This window comes from Lemur catta, chromosome 12, assembly GCF_020740605.2.
Source record: "Lemur catta isolate mLemCat1 chromosome 12, mLemCat1.pri, whole genome shotgun sequence".
NCBI lineage: Eukaryota > Metazoa > Chordata > Mammalia > Primates > Lemuridae > Lemur > Lemur catta.
This window is the reverse complement of record NC_059139.1, coordinates 81,764,331-81,788,276: the sequence shown is the minus strand read 5'-3', so window position 1 is coordinate 81,788,276 and position 23,946 is coordinate 81,764,331.

Sequence of the window (23,946 nt, the reverse complement as noted above, 5' to 3'; positions counted from 1 at the left end):
TCGGGGTATGGAAGAGGGAGAGACATCAATGTGAAAGAGAAGAAAGTGTTAAGAAATACACTGGCTTATGGAATTCACTTGGCCATCAGATGATATCATAAGCCAAAGTCAATTTATTTGGTTGTCAAAGGAAAGAGATGAGAGGTAGAGACAGCAGCCATTATTAACATGTTAGGTAAGCTGATTTGATAATAAAAGTAGCATGTTCTATATATTTATGTTGAAAAACAGCTCTTTTGAAAAATTATTTAATGCCTTGAAATTAGAATTTTGGTTTTTGTGTTTATTCATTATTTCACAAATATTAGAAGTAATGCTTGGGCTTTATTTCAGAAGAAAATACATAAAATCTTAAAGATAGAAGAAGCCAAAGTGATAATATTGGTCAAGTTGAAGTAAACTCTTTTACTTTTTCATATTTGTGTTACATTTTGAATTAGTCTTAATATATTTCCAGCAACCAGTCTCCATCATACACTAAGATGGAAGAAAAATAATCAGAGTCCCAAAGCAAGCCAAATGCTTGAGGACACCCAAACCCTCGGTGCTATATTATGAGAGGGATGGGATTTAGGAGAACCCCAGATTGCATTGCAAGAGAAAATTCCTGAGGGTCTTTGTATGTGTAGTGCAATAAAGACCTTCCTCATGCAAAAAGTCTCTGCTGCCGGTGTTGAAGAACCTGGAAGCAGGGTTGATTGTTCCTGACATTGCTGTCTTCCACACATGCATTCAAGAGAAACATCAAATTAGCAAGCAATACAATTCTTGCTGTATTTGCTGTGTTTTAAATAATGTATTCCGTTTTTTTTTTTGTTTGTTTGTTTGTTTGTTTTTCTTTTGAGACAGAGTCTCACTCTGTTGCCTGGGCTAGAATGCCATGGCATCAGCCTAGCTCACAACAACCTCAAACTCCTGGGCTCAAGTGATCTTCCTGCCTCAGCCTCCTGGGTAGCTGGGACTACAGGTGCTTGCCCCCAAGCCCAGCTATTTCTATTTTTAGTTGCCCAGCTAATTTTTTCTATTTTTAGGAGAGTTGGGATCTTGCTCTTGCTCGGTCTGGTCTCAAACTCCTGACCTCAAGCGATCCTCCCTCCTCGGCCTCCCAGAGTGCTAGTATTACAGGTGTGAGCCACCACGCTTGGCCTGAATAATCTATTCTTCCTTATGTATGTATAAGAAGAGATGTGCTTAAGTCTCCAGAACTATTCCTTCAGATGGGCCTTTGGTGAAGAACGTATGGGAAAAAAAATTCTAGTCAGGCAGGCAATGTTGATTTTTGAAACTTAGAAAGTTTCGAGGTAACACGCAGACATTAGTCATTGAATACGGTACAGCTTATGCTTCTAGGACTTTAGGATATTGAGCTATTGCAATATATTACATATTTTCTTGGATTTTCAAAGTCTCTAAAAAAAGAAAAGGTCACACAGCAATCACTAGCTATGTGACCTTTAGACAGTCACCTTACTTGATTGGGTGTTGGTTTCCTAACATGGAAGGTGAAGGAATTTTACATGATCTACACCTACAATCTTCTCTTTTTATGAATTGAAGTAGCTTGTTAGTAATACAAATATATCTCAGGATAATTAAAGAAAAGTATAAAACTTCGATAGTGTAAAATGACCTCAGCATGGTCTCTCAGGAGCAATGACTGGTTTGTCATTTAAGTGCAAATATTTCAAAGCTGGATTCCAAAAAGCTATGGGGCAAAGCTGTGCTAATGTGTACTCCAGGCATCAAAACCCTGTAAGGGATTATTTTAGAGAAATAGGAGACTTAACTGAAATGTGAAAATAAGATTACTTGAAGTGGAAGAGGACTGAAAATGTGGGGGAAAAAAATACCTTAGGTGGAATTAATTTAACTTTGGGAAAAATCTGTGTGAGGGATAAGAAAGGAGGGTGTGGATGCTATTGCCCAGGGCAAAGAATTCATTCCCTTGAAAGGAAAAAGAGCAGGTGAAATACACTTTAATATGCTATTTCCAAAAGGAAAGGGGTGACATAAAGTTCCAGTGAGCATAAATATTAAATATATATTATGTAAACTACATCTACTCATAAAACCACTGTTTTATATTATTAATTTTGCACTATACTTTATCTGGGCAATAATTACAAATTTAATAGTTACATTTAGGTTTGAATGTTTTAATTTTATTCCAATTATCCCTAAATGTTTATGTTTTAGAAGGAGAAACGAATTTTGTTAGTGGATAAATAATCCAGCTATCAGGGATTTAGGTAGACCTGGTATCTTTACCGATGTGAGGCTCTCCCTTGTAAGCTAAGGGCATGGTGACCCTTCACTCCAGAAGGGAGAGTGAGATTGCAAGGTAAGACTTGTTGAGCTAGCCAGAGAACTGGCAGCTAAAATGAATCCTTTTGAATTGAGAGGGTGCCTCACGCCAGATAATATGATTTCTTCCCCGGTATAAATTAGACTTTTTCTAGCATGACTTGTACAGGGAAATATTTTAAACTAGAAAGCAAAACTTCTCTTCACTGTGTAACTATGGCTAACTTCTGTATTTTCCCTCAGTGTTCATGGCTTCATTCTTTCAGATAAATTCTGTTTACCTCTCCAGATTCACTTCCCACCCTTGCCATTTGCCCTAGGATCCCGTTGCCTTGAGATTGTGATGGGATGTGGTGAGAAGGACTCTGGGCAGAAGAGCACGGGGCAGAAGGAGAGTTAAGATCCTCACTCCCCTCTCTGGGCCCGTGGATCAAGGGTGGCTGCATCTCTCAAGGTGGCACACTCTACTCAGGTTTTTCCTTCCCAGTTCTGCTAACGGCTTCATCCCCCTCATCTTCAGGTCTACTGGAGGTACCAATTCCTCTGCCATCACCAGAATCTAACTCCTGTACTAAGTGAGGTTTGCCTACACCACTCACACAATTGTGAAGAGTTTCCTTGTAAATAAACCCTCTGTGTTATCTCAATGTGAGAGTGTCACTGTTTCCTGCTGGAACCTTCACAGGTCCACCTCATTTGAAATGTAGGTAATATAATAACCATCTTGTGAGCATGTTAGGAGGACTGTGTAGCGCTGTTCTGGTGGCACTAAGTCCTCAATTAATGTTCTATGTTCTCTAGAGAATATAGCATGAGACCAGGCATAAATGCTAATGCTTTATTTAGGGGAGCAACCCCTATCAGCAGAAGTAATGGGGAAGGGAATGGAGTCCAAGAAGGATGGGAAGCAATGGAGAAATGATTTGTCACCTCACAGGCTCTTCGTCGTGACAAGCTGCAAAGAGACATGCCTAGTTTTGGCAGGTGAACCCAGACACAAGGGAATCTGCTGATGGCTGTATGGAAAAACTATACTTCAGATCAATTTTACAGACAGAAGATGGAAAGGGTACTGTGTCTCCCTTTTCTTGTCTTCCATCAGTCAAATTTGGTCTGGAAAGGCTTCAACTCCCCAGGCACCAGTGGCTGTTTAGGAAGCCGGAGTCCAAGCCCTGTGGTGTGGCTTTTACTTCTCGTCCAGAAGGACAAATAGAGTAAACATTATCAGGTCATTTGAGGCAAGAGTTGAGGCAGAAAAATTGGTAATGGGTGTGGAGGAAAGATGAGACATCAAGAGTCTGAGAAAGTTCATGAGATCTATCCAGTACTTGCATAAGGCTGATGCTGTAGTTACTGTTATCATTGTCCATATCTTAGATGCTAACCACTGCCTTCCAAATCAGGCTATCCTCTTTAGGTTACCCAGTGTCTCAGTCCTTAGCCGAGGGATGAACCCAGGAAAGACAATGTACTATGTGACTCTACACAGGTAACAACTAACTGGATGGAGGCGGTGGGAGGATACATGACCTTAGGGATCCAAGCAGGTTCTCCTTCCTGGGAATTTAGAATTAGAACATTGTAAGAACATTTTTGAAAGACAATGATGGATACCTGGAAAATTATTAAAGAAAATGATAGTGGCTATTTGAACTAAAAGTCAGATAGAAAGCTGAGACAATAGCACTTTGGAGAATGATAGCAATCCTGGCCCTGACTCTAGGATACACATTAAATAGATGCCACTGTTATGCAGAAGCAGAGATGCCACAAGTATACACACAGAAGGGGTTTGCAAAGACAGAAAGAAACTGAAACAAATTGTCAGTAAGAAGCAGAGGCAGGTGGCCGCCAGCTCCATTAAGAACAGGGAACGTAGTGCTGGTTCCAGCTCTTTTGTGTCACCTAACCATAGCCTGCTTCCTATGCTTGGATTTTTGTAAACTTCATGGCATCCCATGTATTTGTTAAGACTTTTTAGGTTATAACATACGACAGATCATACTCAAGCAAACAAAAATAACATACCGATTCATAAGAATACCTTTGGAATGCCAATTTGAGTATGGCTTGATCCAGGAATTTAATAATGTCATTAGGAAGTCTATCTATTTTTTTCTCCCCCTTAGCTCTCCTGTTCCCTAGTAGGCCTCATTCTCAGCCATGCTCTCTTCAAAGTGGCAGCAATGATAATCCTTGATGATCCTCAATAACCTTGATCTGTAGAGAAGGAATCTTAAATCCAAGGCCCATGTCAGTTCCTCAAATTTGATTGGTTTGTCTTGAAGCATTTTTGTATTCCTGACTCACTCGATGATTCCACAGAGAAGGGGTGTTCTGGACAGCCTAGCATCATTGCCAAGCACTTCCAAAGTGCAGAAGTGCTCTGTGATTGTCGGTCCCATCAGGTAGGGAAAGGGAAATCTCTAAACGGAAAAGGTGCTAAACAAAACAAGAAGGTAACAGATCTACTACATTCCTCTATTTGTTTTGGAGAATTAAACAATTCCCGACTGAGGCACCACACTTCTCTTTTTTTTGTGGCCCCTGACTGACTTAATTCTTACAAACAAAACCAAAAACAAACAAAAAGCAAAACAGAATACATTTTTGAGCACCCAGTCCAAATCTATTGCTGGATTTGGGGAATATATTAAAAAACAGGCATAAAATTAAAATACAATGTGATAAATGTGGTAGTAAGGAGTATAGAAGAGACAGAAAGAATAACGAGGATCTTTAGGTTTTCCCTAATTCCTTTAGTAAAACTTGCTTTCAGATAGATGCCATAAATACCAACTAAATTATACTCTTTGCTGGACTAATTACATTTTGAGAAGAATTCAAGATAAAATGGATAAACCTATCATCAGATATATAACAAACATTAATTACCTTATATAAAAATATGTGGAAGAATAGAGAAAGTGGCTATTATTGGGGACCTCCTAGATTCTTGCGAGCCATCCATCTTACCCTAAGATGGATCTGTTTTCTGTTACCAAAATTCTCTAAATGAACCAAAACAAGGACTGAGTAAATATGAAATAGGTCATGGTATAAGGTTTCCATTAACTTGACTATACTCTCTCATGTCTCATGGCAATAGATGTTCTTAGTGGTGTGCTTCTCCCTTGTCCTCTGGATATTTCTGGAAAAGGGACAGATACATAGGTCCTCTGTCCTCTTTTAAGTAGCCTCAGAGCCTCTTGCTTCTTTGCTGCTTTTGGCTCTTTGGGTCTTCAGCTTCCAAATTTAACTTTTGCAATTAATATTTAAATTCTTTTAAACAATTATGAGACATATTTGAGGATTTTAAATATCCCATATATTATAAATACATATTGAAATTGCTTAATAAGATGTTGTGAGGCAATATGTCCTATTAATGTATAAACTAAAAATAATACGGCTAATTTTATAATATATGCTTTTATTGGCATTTAGTAGGCACATGATAAACATCAATAAAGGCTAGTTTCCTCCTGTTCTTGAGAATTATTTAACTTAAGGGATTTGTATGTATGTGTTTATTTGAGTGTACATATATCATGTAAGTCGTTATTCTAACATAACTGTATTTCATTTTTGAAAAACAAAGTACTTTTGGTTTATTTCTTTTCACAGACTTGTTTTGTTTTGGAAAAAAAAAGACACAGAGGAGAAAGTAGCAATCTCATCACATGTTAATATTTTGGAGAATATAACACAGCTCTTTATACATACACATCATCTTATATCATAATTAATTCAATAGTGAGTCATTTTATGATATGATTATTTTATATCTTAAGAGAATAGTGAAATACTATACAAGGATTTATCTCTACCATTTTTTACTTAAGCCACTGTTTACATTTCATGTCCAAATAACCCTTAAAAGGACCACTACATATATAACCATTTCATCTTTATCTTCACTTGAAAAATGTGAAAGAGATTGTGTGTTTAACTTCTCCACAGAAACATCAATGGTGTACTGAAATGCCTAAACCTAATAAAGAAAGCCATTTGATAGAAATATAAAAATTGTCAGATAAATGCCAATTTATGGCTCTCTAAACATTTGATCTGTCCAGAAAGTGTGTACTGATTGAGTCAGTTTTGACAGCTAAAGAGCACTCACTGAATATCCTTTCCTAAGAAACATCCTTCATTAATATTTACATTTCTCTTGACAGTGCAGTTGCTGCAAGCTTAGGTTGGGTAAATATAGCCTGCATTTGTCAAATATACATAGTCATAGGCCTACGTTTGTGTAAGAATCCAAGTGCTTGGGTGAGAATATGGGCCTGATTTTTCCTGTGGACTTCCTGGACCTCAGGTGCATTAATGCAAAGAAAGAAAAATCCATGACACTTATTTGAAGGCATGAGGACATTTATAACTAGTTAACCTGTGACAGTAAAGGAACAAAGGGTAGCTTTAATTCCAACCCCCACCCTTTTTTTTTCTTCTTCTTCATTTTTTATTCTGCTGTGAGCAGTCACTAAAAATATATCTGGTCAATAAAGGGCAAGTAAAATTGGAGGGGTTGCTATAGGAACACACGAAGCGATGCAAAGCAATAACTACTCTAATTTATACTGTGTCTTCATGTTGTGCTTCCATTGTAGTTAAACTCAACTTCAGAAGACATTCCTTAAGAAAAAGCCTACTTGAAATGCAGGCAACTTGTTCTAAGAGAATTTTATATACTAACTTTAAAAATAATACATTCTAAACCTGAGTAGCACTACAAGCAGAAAACTAGTATTTCTCCTATTTATGCTGTTATAGTTTCAATGCATTTTGACCAAAATCATTTTTGCACAGCAAAAGATCTGGGAATGCATTTTAATAGTGCTGAAAGCATGAATAATGAGGTGCACTGCCTAAAGCAGCCTGCACTCGCCTCTCCTCAACTGCTCTCTTCCATTTTGATAGGCAGCATCTATATTCCAGCCGGGAGACCTTTCTCATTCCCAATTTTGCTGAATTATCCCACTCAGAAACTATGCTCTCCTCAAATCTTGTTTTTGTTGAAAGGTGACAGACCCTATGACCTTGTTTCTGACCTCTACTTGATAACTTCTGAGTAATCATTGGAGGCATGTTGTATCGACATTCCAAAATAATTTCACATTTGCCAGACCCACAACTGAAAGGAGAGGGTCACTGCAACCATAGTCACATGGAAATCTTCTAGAAGGGAGGGGGCTTTCCTCGTGATTATATTTGAGGGAGTGATTAGCTCAACCTCAGGCTGTCCCTATCTGTTTATTTTCATGTGTCCAACTCATAATCTCAGTCAATTTTCTTTTTTTTCTCCCAAAGTTGTGGAGGTAGCCTATGAACAATTTATTCTCAAAATGAGAGTGCAGGAGCAGTTTCTAACCCTTTGATCAAAGAGCCCATAGATCAAGATAGCTGAGGAAATAAGCTCTTTTACGAAATCATGTAAATGACATGGCTGGACACTGGAGCGTTTTTTTCTTCCTTTTTTGTGGTAAGTTCGAGACAAAGATCAAATATTTATTCTCTCCTTGTTTAAAAAAAAACAGAAGTGGTTTATGGCTGACAGGGGAGGGACTGTGATTAATCTGACAGTCCTACTGCTCCAGTTGATTCAGCTGAGGAGAGTGGTTTTCACCTGTGCCCTCATATTGAATCCGGGGCTGTTGGTGACAGGGGCAAGAAGAAAAACAAAACTGCAAAAGATAAACGTCATGCCAAAATCTTAAAAAATAAAAAGTGACTCATATGACAGGGGTCAGTAATTGATGTGTAAGCAAATTACACTTTTTATTATGAAACAATCAAGCACAATTTACTCATGTGAGGTAAAACCTCCAAAGTTTAGTAGTCGTTTGTCCTGCCAGAGGGCTATTTAAATAATGTCTGTTCAAGAGCTTTTAATCATGAGTGTATATGTATGTGTCTGGGAATGGGCAGAAAAGAAGTATAAAAGCAATTTCTGTGCCATGTACTTCTGACCAAATAGCAAGGCAGTAAGAATCAAGGTTGCGTTTGTCAAACATCTAGTGCTTACTGTATTCAAGCACCTAACATACAACAGTGCCTACTTTTTGGTAAAATTGTACATATAATTCTGGAATATATTTTAAAGACTTTTCCAAGGACTGAAGCAAAGAGTTTATCAAAAACCTTGGACTTATAAATAATGTTGTTTTCCAAGAAAGCAAATGTCTACAATCAGAACACTTCTATCATCCCACAAGAAAATTGTAATCTCCCTAACATAAAAAAAGAAACAAAATGTATCATTCCAGAAAATATTTTTAATGTTTAAAAGACCCTGTTTTAAGCCGAATAATCTTTTGGTTTCAAATAGATGTCAAGGAGAGTTGGGGGGAGGGATGGATTAGGGAATTTGAGCCTTCAAAGGCAAATGGGACCAGTTTATAAATGATACCTTTCATCTCCAGAGCTGTTTGCTGGAGGGCAATGCTGAATGTTTAGTCTAAAAAATGAATTCAAATCATTCTACAGAATAAAGGTTTCAGAGTTAACTAATAGCATTAGATATTACGCTTTCCAGTGCAACCCGTTTTGTTTTTTTAGCTATACTGAATCTGTCTAATCACAAAAGGAACACATTTTTGTTTGCCTTCAGAGGAGCATTAGCATTTTTAACATCTATCACTGCATGCCCCACACAGAAAAAAAACTAATTTTAGAATTAATGTATTGGCTTATGTACATGTACAATTATTTACTATTTACAATTCCTTGTTGACAGCCTTTCTGTGGGATGTTGCCGTTAGTACAGTTCCCCATGAGGCCAATAATCCTTTCCAGCTCCCTCGGCTTTGATACTCCTTCACTACTGCAACCGAGAGAGTCAAGGCCTCTCTGGCAGGGTTTGGTACTGTCTGTACATGCCCCTTCCCTTACTGACCTGTATTTAGAACCAATATAAAGTCATAAGTCAGATAGATGTAAATTTAAAAATCAGCTTTATTCTTAAACTAATATTAGTTCATGTGGCTTAAGTAAACAAAGCAAGTGGGATTCACCTTTGAATTACACAAACTCACCCTTCCCAGTCCTGGCTGTTTGGATTGACCGCAGGCCTCACCACAGGAGTAGGGCCTTCCCGTTCAGACCTCCAGCATGGCGGTTCAGAGAAGACTGTGCGCACCCTGAAGGCAGTTGGCTCCCAAAGAGAGAAGAGAAAGAGAGACTGAACAGAACAGGCTCACCTCCTCCCAAGCTCTCCATCAGATCCATCATTTTTTCTACAGGGTAAGTCAGTAGCTCAGAAGAACAGGTATGTTGCTTTCCCTGAGACCCTTCCACAGGGAAATATGAAGCCAAGGGAAAAGAGAGGCCCTCAACCCCAACACAAGCTTTTTTCCCTACCTTATGTGCTACTGAAAAAAATGTTCTAAGTGGAAACCCAACAGTCTGAAATAATTAATTGGACTTGGTAAGTTCTTAATACTAAGAAGTGATTTAAATATTAGAGAAATTTAGCTCATTAATTCCTAATATTAAGCCACATTTCCACTAGCATGGATCCTTTGAAATTAGACTTATATATATGCTAATAGGAAAACTCTGTAGGATTTTGAAATTTTCATACTTTTGATATCATTTTACTTTCAGCTAAAAAGCAATACACACATATACATACAGAGAGACACTTAGGTTGCTCAGTCCATTTTACATGTATTAATGTTAAAAAAAAAAACAAACAAACAACAATTTCCCAAATACACTACCCTGGTACAATATAGTAAATTTGCTTTGTGTTTACAGAGATTGTCTTATTCCTAGAATGGCCACTGTATTACCTCCTTATGTGCAAAGGTCATGAGGCTTTGTTTAGGCTGTGCCAATATTCTTGTGCCTAAGTTTTCTTTTCCTAAAAATGAAAGTTTAAATGTATTAATGTGAAATGCAGAATAAAAACACTTAGAACCATTAAACATGCAGAATAAGAATACTTAGAACCACTAAACATTCCCCTTGACTTTGATTTCCAAATGCTTTAGTCCAGGCAAATACTGTGTCAATTAAAAAAAAAATGACACAAAGGATGTAGCACATTGTAATTTTCTTCATTGGGTATAAAGATGGAAGTATCTAAGAGAAAAAAAAATGGGGCAAGGGACATCATGAAAAACAATCCTAGAACAAGTAGCAAGTTATTTTATCTTGAAGGAGGAGTAAGATTTGGATCACTAGGGAGAAGTGGTGAGGTAATGCAGGTGGGAATGTAGGAGAGAACTCTATAAGCCAAAGAAAGACAGTGATGAACTTGGTGTGTTAGCCTGGCTTCCCCAGAAATCAGAGTTTGAGACTGAGGGCTCAGGTGGTATTATTTTATTAGGGGAGACTAGCCTAGGAAACAGGGGTAAGGGATTAAGAGGAGTGAAGCAGGAGGAAGGGAGAGCCAATAGGAAGATACATTTTGCAACTGGCAAGGCTAAATGCAACCATTTGTGCCATTCTTGGAAACACAACCCCACAGGCCAACTTGGTTTCAGAATCATCTGTCAATGGGCGGAGAAAGAAGGAAATAAAGGAAGAAGTTTAATACTGGCTTCCAACTCCTATTGGTTAAAAGTTCTCTCCATGTAACATTAACTCCCCCACACTTCCAGGCTGGACATGCCTGTGTGTGGACACCCAACAGGCTCCCATCATATTATCAACAAGAAAGCCACATGGCAGTTAGCTTCAATATTAAATTCAGTTTTAGGAAGCTTACTTTATTGAAATGAGCAAGTGAATTAAAGGTGGGGACTAGAAACAGGAATGCACTTTGTCATGACTTTGGTTGAAATAATTGATTCAGCTGAGAGGTCACACTGACCGGGTCCATGGCTGGGATAATAGGATTGATAAAGGCAGTGAGCCAGACGTCAGGGAACCCGGGCTCTGGTCCGTGTTCAACCCCTGCCTCACTTTCTGACCTCAGACACAGCAGCTCACTTCTCTGGGTCTCAGCTTTCTTGCCCATAAATGGGAATAAATTGAAACTTCCCTGCTCACTTCATGAAGTTATGAAACCCAAAAGACAAAACATTAGAAAGACTTTTGAAAAATAGGAGAGGTCATTACTATTAGCAGAAGGTGTGAACAAGGGAAAGTAACACTGTTTTTTACTCACTTCATTTACAGAAATTGAGGGCCAAACACTAGAAAGAATTCTTAGATTCATATGTCAGCTTCATGTTAATGTAGTCTTAATGGCTGATATAAAATAAACATAATTGCAACAATTACCTATATGATTAGAAACCCTATAATTAAAATAACACACAATGAAACAAAGAAATTCCTGTTAAAGGAACAATATTTTTCTCAATTGACCAGATTGATTGCTTATAATACATAAATTCCCTAAATTCTGAGCTCTCAATCACAACTTGTTCTGTAAGCACAAAATGTCTTAATCTATAATTGCAGAACTTTAATGACTGTTGCTTTGTCTATAATATCAAAAATAAATTTTTTTAAATGAGATAATTATTTAGATAATAAAATCTCTAAAACCTCATTAGACTCATTCATCTTGATTTAAGGCAAAAACGTGGTCCTTTACAAAGAATGTTAAGATAATTATTTCAATGTGCACTTAACAAGCAAGCATAGATCTGCCTATATTTATCACTATTAGCTCCCAAATCACAAGAGCCATTCTGACATAGTTTTGTCCTTTAACTTCCCCTATTGCTCTCTTCCCAAGTCTCACCTCAGGCCACCTCACCTCCAGACACTGGAAACAACGCAGACCATTAATGACACTTGCATGTGACCTGTAATTTCAGTAAGCTTTTTTTTCTGTTTTTGGCATCTCGTAGGCCTAGGACTTGGCCTCTGTAAATAAATGGTACAAAGCCCTCAAGTGGAGGACTTGTAATAACTGGTACATTCTGAGATTTTGCTGGTCCATGAATTAAGTGATGTATGTTATAGTTCTGGTTCTTCCACTAATTAGTTGCAAGTAACTTGGGCAAGTGATATAACATAACTTAGAGAATATCCAGTCTGATTTGTTTATTGACAATTGATGAATCAAAAAAGGGATTTTCTAGCTTTGATATTCAATGATGATTTCAATAGCAAAATGAAATGCTTTCCCATGAATATGATCTATAATGGTTAAGAGTTAGTCAAACTTGATATGACCAAATCACGGGAACATCACAGCAGTTAACATAACTAAAGCACTCCGTGCTGAACCGAACCATACTTTCTGGAGTTGATTGTCTAATTCCTGTCTGCCTGAGTCTGCTACTCTCAACTGTAGGAGCAAAGTTTGTGAAGAAAACAGACAACCAAAATTACAAAAGCCAAATGTGGAAAGTATATGCTCTGTCAGAGAAAAATAATCTCTGATATATCCAGGAATATATAAAATTAGCCTAGTCTTTCTTGGTATTTCTATTTCCTACAAGTCTTTCATACCTTCTGATACAAGTTAGTCAAACCCAGCCATGACTGTGGTAGTGAGCTGGGCCTCCACGTCAGGTGCTCACCAAAATTCATTCTTTCATCAAAGTTTCCCCAGCTCTCTTTTACCTCATTTTCTATTCTACCCGATCGTCGCCAATGCTATTAATATCTTGCTAATATTCTTTGGCTTCTTCATTGTTAGAGGCTGAAGTTTTGCAATTTAACCTTTAATGATCACTCTGTGTGTTAAAACACACACACACACACACACACACACACACACACAAAGAAACTCAACTATAACTTACCTAGTTCCAGAAATAATTTATGAAAAACTACATAGAGTAGCATCTCATGAAAAACTACATAGAGTAGAAAAATAAAATACGTTCTTAGTTTGGAAGAAGTTTGAAGCCAGGAAAAATGAAGGGTAATAAGATGTGCTGTGATGCCAGGAGATAAGTACAGAACATTTATGCCATAAAATCCTATGCACGTATTAAAGGGAAATCGCAAATTTGTTACTACCTTTCTATCAGTCCGCAGGAATAGGAAAACATGACTCATTATGTAATTCACTGTGTTTGGAAGATAAAGATTCACCAATTACTCAGAAGCATGGAGAGAAATTCTCTCACAGACCCATATGGGAAGGATTCTCTGTCATGTGGTGAACCAAAAACTTCATCCCTGTAGTAAATATATCATAGAGCCCCCACAGGGTTGTTTCTGATAACATCCTGCAATATAAGCTTAAGATATAAGCCAAAGTGGCAATATAATAAAAAAGCAATAGTGCAGGAATGTTGATAAAAATGTGGTGATCTGGTTTAATCCAATGATGGATTTTTACATTATTGAGAATATTGTTATAGTGTACCTCTCAATAGCTATGATGTGGCAGTGAAGTCAAGATAAACAGCTGAAACGAGTATCTAAAATGCAGGATGACAATTCAGTGACCAGCCAAATGTTTTATCAACCTGCCAAGCCAGGAGTAGAACTGCCATTTTTTAACAAAAATTGAGTTGCTTAATAGGAGTAAGTGCCAACATGGAAGATCAATCCACACATCTCCTGAAGAGACTACAGGAGAGCCCACCGGGAAGGCAAAGAGTCTCCTTGGGAAGAGAGGTCACCACACACAGACAACAGGGCAGGTGACAGCCCCACCTTCTATGCCACAAAACAGAGCTGTAATTTAAGTCTGTGAAAATTTTAAAGCAACTAAAACCAAACAATCTACCTTGTGTATTAAATAATAAATCAAATCTCTAGAAAGCATTCACTTTAAGTCCAGATCTTTGAGCAATTTAACTTCCTGGCATGCCCTAGAAAGATAAAAATCACTGTGAGCTTGATTTCTAGGCATCAAGTTGAAGAGCTAGCCTGCCATTGAGTAGCATTATTATTTATGCACCAATTTGAAACTGGAGGCCTGTTGAACAAACATGACACCTTAGTTTTGGAAGAGCTGATATGTGATCTTTTCTACTGTGAAGATTGTTTCTAGTCTTGTATTAAAACCTTGCTGTCTGCACAGAAGAAAATGCTTAGCTTCCAATACTTTAAACTGTATGTGCAGAGGAAGCATAATCCTCCTTTACAATTGTTTAGTTGTATTTCACGTTATCTGCTAATGCTCTAAACTCTCAAATCTTCTTAATTCCCTTTTTACTTTCATATGCCCCTACTATTAAAATAGTCTAGCACAGAGTAAATGGTCAACAAATATTTATTGAATAATATATGTCCAAATATGGCATTCATAATTTATCGTACTGAAAATAATTTTTATCATAACAGAGCCTACCTTTCTTGATTAGTGATACAATTTAAAAAATTCCTTGATTAAAATACATATTCCTTGGCTCACACTAAGAAATTGTAATTGCTTCAGTTTCTGGTGGGGGTCCAATGTCTGCCTTTTAACAATCATCCCAGAGAATTTGGATGCAAGTGATCCAGGAATTAAAGATTCGAAAAACACTGCAGTAGATGTTAATGTAGGTTCTATATGAACATCAGCAGCCCTAGATTTTATCCCATATCTTATTCCCATCTATAATCAAATGCCTATGGGGGGAGTGTCAATAAAAGCTGTAAATACTAACAATTACTCCTCAAGGTGGTAAAGAATAAAATAGAGGTCAATAGTGGAATAGCTGTGTCAACAATATATGCTTCTTTTGTAAAATGCTTGCCTGAAAAACTCAGGCTTATAATTTATCAAGCAAAGCATTGCAGAAGGAATAGATGTTAAACTAGTAAGTCTATAATTTGGGATAAATAAAGGGTATACCCATCTAAAAAGAAAGCTCAACTACATTCTGGATTTATAAGCATGTAGTATGATAATCCAGCAAAAATGCTGCCTAGGATCCACAAATTTCAGGACATTAGCAGACCTTTTAGCCAAATTCAAATCTCATATAGATTTATTTTTCCCAAGATTTTGGGAAAATCTTTTTATTTTGTTTTGCTTCTTAATTTAATTCTCAATGAGCTCCCTGGGTTATCTGTTCTAACTTAAACTGTTAGGGCAGAAACTGGGACTCCTTTAATTTTAGGGGCCAGATACAAACATCTGACAATGCTGTAAGTTACAAATGTTATGAGTGTCTCTGTACAGGCTACTTTGATGCAATGAATTTTCCTGTGTAGCAATATTATTATGTAAAGTTAAACTCTTTGCCTGGTGACCTCATTTATTCATTTAAATAATTTTTGAACTTCTACTAAATGTCATGAACTCTGTGAGGTACTCAGAATGCAAAGGTGAACTGACCCAAGTCTCTTCTTTCAAAGGCTCCCATTCTGTGACTCGGTTCATTATAGTCATAGCATAGTGATATAGGCAAACATAAGGCATTGTGAGACTACTTTACTCAAGAAGGGCACTATCTCAGGCTCAAAGAAAGGAAGGAGTGTTATAAAATACCTGTAGAAGAAGTGATTCCTCAACTAAGTTCTAAATAGGCAGAATAGGAGTTAAACCGGTGGTGGTCAGGGAAGGCAACACAAGACATTCAGAATATACATGTGAGTAACTGAGTGGTAAAACATGAGGCTGGCAAGTCCTGAAGGAGCCAGAGAATCATGTATTTTATGTTACAAGCCAGGTGGAGCTTTGAACTGTTACAGCCAGATAATGGAATTCTCAATGGAACAGGGAATCACTGTAAGGACAATGTATTGATAACTAAGCCTTCTTTTAGAAAATGTGACATCATGGATATGCTTTTCATTTAGGAATGTTGGCACCCAAGACAAGGAGATCATTAAGCCAATACGTTTTACTGGTACTATGTGTAATCATATCAGAAAAACACTGATCCGTAGAGGAATATAACAATCGTAAAATGTGATGATCATCCTTGGTTATTTCTCATTGCTGTCCTTCCTCTTAAGACAAATGAATATGTAGCTAAAATAAATGGTTAATAGCCACCTTTTTCCTAAGGCCTTCCAGATTGGGGGGGATATCAACAATCTATCTTTTGAGTAACTTTTTGTTGTGGGATGATAGGGTTATATTTAGGAGAAAAAAGTTTTCATGGAGAATTGTGGTACTTCAAAATGTTTTAGCAACAATATTTTGGGATGACATGATCTTCCAGCCTCTTCCATTCCTGTTTGTCTGTGATTATATACTTCAATAGCATTCTGTATTATTACTTCACTCACAGTCCCCCTTTTCCCAACATTTCTATTCAAACTAGAACTGAAAACATCTTAAGTTGCAGAATATCTTTTCATAGACTTGTTTATTGTTAAAGGAAATTAGGTGGAGACCACCCACAATTAGAGAAGCAGTAGGTATACACTAAAGGGCATTTGTCCTCTAGATTTATCTTGTGGTTATGAATGACCTCATCATAAAAAGAAATTAGCATAATTTATATCAATAATTTGTTTCTGTGATGTGTGAAGAAAATAATACCCCACAATAAATTAAAGATGCCTTTATGACTGCATTTTATCAGCTTATTTACCCTTACTGATATTTGCAACTGCAAAGTTACATTAATAGAGTTATGAAAATGGCCCATGGGCTGAAGCCCTGTTAGTTTATAGTCCAATAGGAATGGTGCTCTTATCTGAGTGATTATAGAGGCTTTGCTGAATTTGACTTGTTAATTATAACACTTTCCTGATGGTTGTGAGGCTGCCTCTAATCCTCTAGTTTTCCAAGCTTGAGGTCACCTAAGTGGAGTTGCTATCTTTTGTGTAAACTGGTCAATCATTTGCCAAACAGATGCATTTGATTTGTCTTTTAAAGTAACCTTTTGACTTGCAATCATCCACATTCTCTTCATGCTTTATTTCACTTTATTTTACTGGAGAGCATTTTAGAATGTTTGTCATGAAAAGTGCTACATAAATATTAATGTATTGATAGTGTTATGGCTTTTCAAACCTATATTTCATGTCATGGGCCTTAAGAAGTACAAAACTTACTGACTGCACCGAAAATATAGGTATAATGGACTTACTGAAATGCCCAAAATGTGATAAAATATATGAATTATTAATCCCATGAAAGTCAGTATGATCCTGTTTAAATGCCAAATATTCTGAACCAATCTTGGATTGTTTTACTAACAGAGATAAAATTTGGGATGACAGATACAATACATATAATGTGCCCTATCATTTTTGAAGTTTAAAGTTAGTTTGAAGATAAATATTATGAAGTAAACAAAAACAGAAATTCGGATGCATCTACAGTGAAAAGGGCACTTCGACTTAAAGCTACCTCGTCTTATCTCAATTCCTCTGGCCGCGCTCTGCACCCTACAGGAGACCACGAGGTCGAGAGTCAACAAGGTCAACAATTGCTTTATACACATGAGGTGTTTCCAAAATAAATGTTTGTATAAAAAATAAAATCACATTTAAGGAGCATCCCATATAGCCAAAAGGGATGAAAATAGCACAACCTATGATATGCTCTACCTATTGTAGCATATGGGAAAATTTAAGGAAAGAGTTTCTGTAGATTACAAGTGCTATATTTAAATACAGAATTTTCTGTATTTAACTGTATAAAGCTATATAAAAATGACAATTTACTGAGTGCTTTATCATTGTGTAGCTAGTATGTGGGCAAAATCCATAGGAAAGAAAGCAGATAAACTGGGTATTCCCTCTTCCAGAAGAGTTTGACAAGTACTAACAATAGGGATGGCATTGCACTAAGCACTGTAAGGAATATGAAATGAGAATATAGAGCTTCTACTCTTAGTGCACTTAAAATATTGTTCAGGAAGACAAAGAAAACATGAAAATATACATCTAGAAAATAAGAACAAGTTAGGATTCTACCAGGTAAGGATAAAAACTGCCTTGGTAAAGTGAGTCATAAAGGTTGCTTGGTGTAGCTATTTCTTGACTTTGGTTTTGATGGAAATGACTTTAGTGCATTAATGAAAAAGAAAATGGGTGATATACTCAGCAGGAAAACGCAGCACGAGGCCAGCCAGAAGACTAAGAGTAATGAGAGATATGTGAGATGCTCAAGTGACCAGTACCACCTATATGAAGAATTGAATAAGCCTTTATTTTCATATCACACGGATAGAATACATTAGTCCTGGAGTAGTGATATGCCAATATTTCAATAGCAATTTTCTCCCCACCACTTTTACATCATAATTTTTCTTAAAGAGCATTTTACAGGGTATTTCCTATGCTAATAACAGAATATATTTTTCCCATGTAGGATCACACCAGTTCTATGAAATAGATGTTTTTATTCTCCTTTAGCAGATAAAGAAAATGAGTTTTACAAAACTTGTAAATTGTAAGTTATGCAGCAAACAACATAGAACACTCCATCTAAATTTTCCATAAGCTCCTCTCAAAGTGTGTGTATTTAGCTCCATTAAATTCTTAACTTCAGATTTCTGCTTTAAAAAGGAAAGGCATTGGCCTGTGTGTGTATTTAGCTCCATTACTTAAATTCTTAACTTCAGATTTCTACTTTAAAAAGGAAAAGCATTGGCCTGAGTGTCAAAGCTTTCCAGCTTTGATGTTTAAGTTTCATTTAAGTTTCCCTTTCCTTTTGCTACTTTCATCTCATTTCAAAGGAAAAAAATAAAATAAAACAAAACCAAGAGTAAAGATTTTGGTCTCTCTTGGACCAAATTTTTATATAGATGAGAATAAAACCTGTCAGAATTAAAAAAAACACAAATATATTGCTAATTTTAAAAGAAATAAAAAAAATTCCACGTAACAAGCAAAACAAATTATACCAAATGATCAACCAAGACATACCCTGATTTAAATTTCAAGGAAAAAAATAATTTGAAGTTTTAAGGAAAACAAATTCAGAAATTTTAAAAGGTTAGGATGAAAAGAGGGAGAGGGTGTCCCGTATAACCAACACTAACTCAAACTCCTCCACAACAGTATCAAACAAAATTATGAAGGAAAAAAACAGTGTTAAACCCAACCTACTTTACACAGTTTAGTATTCAAATTTAAGGAAAATATTCTAAAATAATGTAATTGGAAAGTATGGTCCCTTTTTGAAAATAATAGAGCTACAAAATTTAGTCACAAATGAGAGATGGAAAAGACAAGGAGAAGAAAAGGAAGAGGAAAGAGGAAGGAAGGGGAACAAAAGGAAGAAGAAAAAGCAGAAGAGGACTAGGAGGAGGAGAAGTTGGTTGAAGACAGGAAATATAAATAAACACACACACACGTACATATATCTGAATACTAATCTACATGGAAATAAAATTTTAATAGATGTTTCAAAACTTGTCACTAAAGAATAATCACATAAAAATCTTAAAGAGCCATGAAAGATGCTAACTTAATATAAAAAGACTCAAATTGGTTCAAAAATATATAATTCATCCTGTATTATAAACTGATAAAGATTAAAAGTAAAAAAATGAACAGATTTAGAGCAAGCAAATTCTGTTAAGAGGAAAGTCATGGCAAGATTATTGATTTCAAAGAAAGTTTAATACAAAAAATGTTAATGAAGCAAGAAGAACGTACAATGTGGTTATTACTCTAATAATAAAGCTTTACACAACAAATAACAAAGCATCATAGTACCTAAATAATGATAGGAAATGCATGGAAAAATCAATAGAAAGCAGATATTAATTTATATCAATAAGCCCATGAGAAATCTAGTAAACAAAATGACAAAAAAGTAGCATTTCTAAATATATGTATTTTTATGTATATATTTTATGTTTATGTTACATTTTATTTACCTATAGATTTATTTTATTTAATACATATATATTAATATTTAGATCAAACTCTATACCTCTCAAAGGGAAGCTGTATATCCTTTTACAGTAGTCACAAAATATTTTCTTTAATTGACCATATTTTGGGGCATAATGGAAGTATTCATATATTTCCCAAAATGTAGGTACTGCAGATACTGTGTTTATAGTTCAGTGTAAAAATTCTTAAAATTAATAACAAAAGTATAAACAAAAACAATCTGTTCAGATACATTTCGAGCAATACCAAGGCTAAAGAAGAAATCAAAACCCAAATTGCAAAATTGTTAAAATTAATAAGGCATATGAAAACATATATGATATGGCTAAGGCTATACCCCAGAAGAAAATTTATTACTAAACCAGACAAATTACAATGAACTGATTAAGGTTCTGAATAAGATAGCCTTAAAAATTACCTATAGGACAAAAATATAATCATGTAGAAGGAAGAAGGAAGGACCTGATAAAGTCAAAATTTATTCATTACGAAATAGGAAAAATAGCGTTAGTAAAGAAGGTAGCTCTTTGGAAATAAAAATATAATAGATCCTTGAAAGAACTAATTAAGAATAAAGGGAAAAATAAAAAATTACTAAATTAGAAATAATAATAGTGCACTAACCATAAATATTGAGGATGTTAAAAAACATAATAAAATTATTTAAAAGATCTATAAAAATTTCTTAAGCTGAATTAGATTTTTCTGTGAAGATAAAAATAAACCACAATTGACTACTAAAACATATGCACAAAACTTCAAAATAAGTGATTTAATACAAACATTTCCTCATGGTTTTACATAATAAAAATTTTGACACTATTATATCACAAGGAAAGACTGAAATCTTTATATTTTTTCTTTTGAAGTCAGATAAACACTGATATAATATGTGACAAATATACCATAGATAAGTATTGATCAGTTTCACAAATGAATAGTAATTTTAAATGCAAATCTATTAACATTAACTGCCATGTGAGTTGTATTTAACTTAGATAGTTTTCAGCCTGGGGCCTTGTGAAGCATATGTAATTCACACGTCTCTTCACCTTGGGAGCTGCGAGAGCTATTTTTCAAGTTGCATATAACTCACACACAGAAAACACTAAAAAATAACAAATTTTTCATTCAATTTTCGAAAGGATCGTTTTGTTTTCAAAGTTTTTATTCTATTTTCATAATAAAATACCATAGTCCCAAGGAAATATTTTTTTCTAGTGTGGTAGTCAATGTGTTAATATACATATTAATAAGTCAAATTAAAACAAACATGATTTCAATAAATGTCAATCAAATGTTTATCAAAATTTAAAAGCCACTTCTGATTTTTTAAAAATCAGTAGACTAAAAATAGAGGACTATATCTTTAACATTATAACAATATATATTTCAACTGAAGTTAGCATATTTCTCATCGTGAAAAATATTCTATTCAGCTCAAGAACCAAAACAATTAAAGGCTAGGGGGAGGAGGTAGCTCGTAACACCTCATTATTACCAGAATTATTTAGCCTGATCTGGAAGTACTAATGTAATAGGCACTTGCCATTTTTGTCTAGCTATCTGGCATCTGATTATGCAAAGCCTACATCACTGGTAGAGCCAGTTTCTCATTTTACCGGTCATTTTGGCCAATAGAAAAGAGTTACTAACAGGTACAGTGCACACTATCTGGGTGATGGGCAGACTTATACTTTGATTCAAGCCTATACAAAAGCAATCCATGTAACCAAAACATTTGCACCACTGTAATATTCTGAAATAAAATAAAAATTAAAAAAAAAAAGAAAGAAAGAGGCACATGAATTTGGCTGGAGCCTGCAATGCAACGAAGCAAGTATGTATATCATGGAGTATTACTCAGCTATAAGAAACAATGGTGATATAGCACCTCTTGTATTTTCCTGGATAGAGTTGGAACCCATTCTTCTAAGTGAAGTATCCCAAGAATGGAAAAATAAGCACCATATGTACTCACCATCAAATTGGTTTCACTGATCAACACCTAAGAGCACATTTAGGAATAACATTGATTGGGTGTCGGGCAGATGGGGGTGGGGGAGGGGATGTGTGTATACATACATGATGAGTGCGGTGTGCACTGTCTAGGGGATGGACACATTTGAAGCTCTGACTGGGGGGTGGGCAAGGGCAATATACGTAACCTAAACTTTTGTACCCCCACAATAGGCTGAAATAAGAATTAAAAAAAAAAAAAGAAAAGAAAATCAAGCAAGGAGGATATGCAGACAGTGACAGCAAGCTGGCAATTCCAGGTGCAGAGGTGCTGTGTCAAGCTTTGGCAGGACTGATGGTGCAAGCAAGCCCTGATGTCTGTGCAAAGCAATGGTAGCAAGCCTGCCACCTAAAGGATTGCATGGCATGATTTTGCTTCAGTTTTTGCTGGCAGTCCTCTGTTACTCTTCCAGGTAATTCATTGTCCAAATTCATTTTCTTATTACAGAAACCAAAATCAGGTACTATCGCTTCCCTTAAGAACCCTGATTGATACAACTAAGCAGCACACACTGATAACATAAAATATCAAGGCGATAAATATTGAATTGGAAAATCAAAACTTATAAGATGATGTATCTATCTAGAAATCTCAGGAGTCAGCTGAAAAATATTAGAAAGAATAGAAGTCATTATAATGTAATTATATTCATATATAAAAATGAAACATACAAGTGGTGTCATAGAAGAGAATATCCCATTTGCAATGATATTCATAAATAAAAAACAATATAGTGAAATAAATATAACAATGTTCAAGATATATATAAGAAAACCTATATAAAAATATACTAAATGACACAAAATTACACTTAAGTAAATGGAAAGACAACGTATTCTGGGATAAGAAGGCTGTAAAAATATTAATTCACTCCAAACGAATATGTATATGCAATGCTATTATAATTAAATAAAAGGCAAAATGTTATCAAGTTGGCATTTGGAAAAAAGGGATAAATATCTATAACAATTCTGAGAAACGAAGACTGAAGAAAAGAGAATAATCCTATTAGATATTAAAATATTGTACAAATATTAAAACCTTTGACATATTAAGATATTAAATCCACATTATGTCAACATATTAAAGTACTTTGGAGCTGTAGAAATAAAAAGTTGTTGAATGGATTAGAATATATCCAAAATAAATCCTGTAAAATATGAGATTTTGGTTTACTATGTGAACTAAAAATAAAATCCTAAATCGTCTGCTAACTCTATGGACCCCTCTCGGTCAAGGGGACCCCAGAAACACCTTAAAACTGAGTTCCCCCACATGATGGGATGGGAGAGAGAAAGCAAACTTTACAAATGTATATGATTTCTGTTTTCATAAATATTCATGATTCCTCCTATACCTGCTTGAATATATGTATTTGACCCACCAGCTCAGTCTAAAATCTTGTTCCTTTTGTGTGTCCTCTGAAGCACAGGTGCCTGGCTTCTGGCTGGGGTTCTACTTTCCAGCCCATTGTAATGACGGCTCAACAGTCTGCTAACCTCTATGAGAAATAAAGCTCTCCTTTTTCTAAAGTACAAACTTTATTAATTTTTTTTTAGCTAACAACTATAAGTATGCAAACCAGTGGGAAAAGAGGGAATGAAGGATTAGTTTATTGGTTGGTATCTGAAGAACAGGCTACAATTTGGAAATGCGTAAACAGAATCTTTTCCTCATTTATTAAACCAGTGGCTCTGTCTTAGTCTGCTAGAGCTGCCATGAGAAACACCACAGACTGGATGGTGTAGACAACAGTAACTCATTCTCTTACCATTCTGTAGGCTAGAAGTCTGAGATCAAGATGTCTGCAGGGCTAGTTTCTTCTGAAGCCTCTCTCCTTAGCTTATAGATAGCCATTCTCCAGTTTCTTCTCATGGCCTTTCTTAATCTCCTAATCTTCTCTTCTAATCAGTACACTAGTCATTTTGGATTAGGGCACACCCTAATGACTG